At 38.6% G+C, this 3,242-nt stretch overlaps 1 non-coding gene across 1 annotated transcript; it reads left to right on the top strand.

Annotated features, from left to right (window-relative positions):
* Positions 1 to 622: 622 nt before the first annotated feature.
* Positions 623 to 740, top strand: LOC139019111 (small nucleolar RNA SNORA65). The gene has a single exon (XR_011473010.1). It is a non-coding gene; the product is annotated as a small nucleolar RNA SNORA65 (small nucleolar RNA).
* Positions 741 to 3,242: the final 2,502 nt, after the last annotated feature.

Genomic DNA, 3,242 nt, shown 5'->3' with positions numbered 1-3,242 from the left:
ACCTCATTTTTCCAAATAAACCAATTGGGCAGGAGACCCTTTTATACCTTCTTCAATCTATATTAACCAGAATTTAAAATTTTATAGATAGGTAGAGCAAATTTTGACAGAATTATAGTACAAAGAGTGTTCATTCTTAGCATGAGTCTTATGACAAAAACAATAACAAAAAGTATAGTCTTCAAAAGTTAAAAATATAACTGCTAAATGGCTCAGCTATTCCACTTCTGGGTATTTATCTAAAGAAATCCAAACACTAATTTAAAAGGAAGGAATTCTTACCATTTGCAACAGCATGGATGAAACTGGAGAGCATTATGCTAAGTGAAATTAGCCAGTTAGAGAAAGATAAATATCACACAATCTCACTCATTTGTGGAATATAATGAACAATATAAACTGATGAACAAAAACAGATCCAGAGACAGAGAAGCATCTATCAGACTGTCAAACCTCAGAAGGAAGGTACAGGAGGGTGGGAGTAAGGGGGAGAGATCAACCAAAGGACTTGTAGGCATGCATATAAGCATAACCAGAAAAAAATTACATATATATATATATCCCTATGTTCATTGCAGTGTTATTATAGGCAAGATTTGGAAGCAACCTAAGTGTCTATCAATAGACAACTAAATAAAGAAGATGTTGCTATCCAGTGGTGAGCTGAAACTAAACACCAGCTTAGGAAACAGGGTTATTCTTCGTGTGGATAACTCTGTGCCGAAAGCATGGGGATAACCGGGGGGTGGGGGGAGAGGAAGGAAGGAAGGAAGGAAGGAAGGAAGGAAGGAAGGAAGGAAGGAAGGAAGGAAGGAAGGAAAGAAAGAAAGAAAGAAAGAAAGAAAGAAAGAAAGAAAGAAAGAAAGAAAGAAAGAAAGAGAGAGGTACATATATACAATGGAATACTACTTGGCATAAAAAGAATGAAGTTTTAACATTTGTTATATGGATGGATATAGAAGGTATTATTCTAAGAGAAATAAGTCAGATAGGGAAAGACAAATACCACATGAAATCACTTATATGTGGAATCTAAAGAACAAATAAATGAACAAACAAAACACAAACTCATAGATACAGAGAAAAAACTGCTGGTTGCCAGAAAGGAGAGAGATTAAGACGATGGGTGAAAAACATGAAAGGAATTGAGAAGTACCAACTGTCAGTTATTAAAATACTAGTGGCCTGGTGCACAAAATTTCTGCATGGGGGGGGAGGGTGTCCCTCAGCTGGGCCTGCACCCTCTCCAATCTGGGACCCCTCGAGGGATGTCCAACTGCCGGTTTAGGCCCGGTCCCTGTGGGGTCGGGCCTAAACCGGCAGTCGGACATCCCCCTTGCAATCCAGGACTGCTGGCTCCAACAGCTCACCTGACTGCCTGCCTGATCACCCCTAACCACTCTGCCTGCCGGCCTGCTCACCCCCAACTGCCCCCCTGCCAGCGTGCTTGCCCCCAACTGCCCCCCCCCCGCCAGCCTGATTGCCCCCAAATCCCCCCCCCCCCACTGGCCTGATCACCACCAACTGCCCTCCTCTCCTGACCTGATCACCCCTAACTGCCTCTGCCTTGGCCCCGCCACCATGGCTTTGTCCGGAAGGACGTTCAGAAGGTCTCCCAGAAGGTCTCCCGGCCTAATTAGCATATTACCCTTTTATTAGTATAGATTTACAGGGATGTAAAATGCAGCATAGTGAATATAGTGAATAACATTGTAATAACTATGTAATGTCAGCGGGGTACTAGACTTAATCAGGTGATCACTTCATAAGGTGCCTAAATGTCTACTCATTATGTTATACATCTGAAACTAAAATAAGATTATATGCTTACTGTAACTGAAAGATACATTTTTTTAAAATGACAGAGTAAAAAAGAAGGAACTGGCATACAATAGTAACTGTAAAAAAAACATTTGAGATGTTTACTGTGTTAAGTTTTCAGGGCCTGAAGATTTTGGGTATCATTTATAATCAAAGATCTACTGAGATGCATGGTTATTTAATACAATTTATGTTACATCTCTAAGAAATCAAGAAACGAAGGACTTATTCAGGTCTCAGATAGTTAGTGCCATAGGAAGGGTACACATACTGAGAGCTCAGAAAAATGCAGCATAAGCTTAGGTCAGGGCCACTGATTGGCAATTGGCAAGAAGATACGTTTTCTAGCTGCAAAGTCCTTTCCAGGTCACTTTGTTTGCACTGAGGCTATTGTGCAATTTTTTTCAGAAAGTCTTTCAATTAAATTGTAATCACAAGGCGTGTTGTAGAAACTGAGCATGTTATGTGGCACAGGTGACATAGAAAACAGACTGTGTGTGCATGTGTTCCTCTGCTTTCCTTTCTCATCCTCCTAATTGTTGGTTAATAGATGGGATGACATGCGGTGGTATAGAATGTGAGCACCGAGTCTATCATAACAACATTAGGATAATAAAAATTGAATCTGCGCCTCCACCAACCAAAGGAGGGTGTTGAATTGGGGAAACAACATGATAATTTAGAGGTAATGGAAGAGAGTCTTTGGGAAATATTTTAAAGTTAGATTGCTATTTGAGAATATATCAGAGAAATTACCTAAATGTGATAAGGTGAAGTAGATCTGTAGTTTCAGAGACTTTCCTCATCATGGCTGAGGCGGATTTGTTTTTTTTAATTTGAATTTTATTCCTTAGGATTAACGTAACAATAATCTTAGAGTTTTCAGGAATAACCTGAATGCCTCATTCACAACTGAAAGAGTGTTTTGCTCCATATTTTCAGAACGTATTGCTCATGTGAAGATGAATATTCCTGAGATGCACGTGTGTAACTGATATAACGTATCTTTAATTTATCTAACATCATTCCCCTGCTCTATAAATTAAGTCTCTGGTTTCCAAATTTCCATCGTCTTTTTGAAGTCAACCAGGTTCCTCTAGGTTTCAGAGTAGAATATCCAGCTTGGGTTTATATTTTAATTCAGGTGTCACTTGTTTTGAACCTATTTCTTTCTCTTCTGTATATCACATTTGATATTCACTTGTATATTATAATTGTGTTGAGCAAAAAGAAATGTAATACTTAAATCATATTAATATGTTAATTATTTAGAATGAATATCCCATTCTTCAAGGGAAAAAACATTGAGTAAGATGGACCAATAGACACCAGGTCTACTGATGTTAAAGATGGATAACCGGAGTTAATGATTTTACTCAGGAGAGTTGCACTTATATTCTACATATATATTTTCTAGATAA

Source organism: Myotis yumanensis, unplaced genomic scaffold (assembly GCF_028538775.1).
Source record: "Myotis yumanensis isolate MYYU_CA2020_CCGP unplaced genomic scaffold, mMyoYum1.0.hap1 SCAF_10, whole genome shotgun sequence".
Lineage (NCBI taxonomy): Eukaryota > Metazoa > Chordata > Mammalia > Chiroptera > Vespertilionidae > Myotis > Myotis yumanensis.
This window is presented reverse-complemented; position numbering and strand designations above follow the sequence as displayed.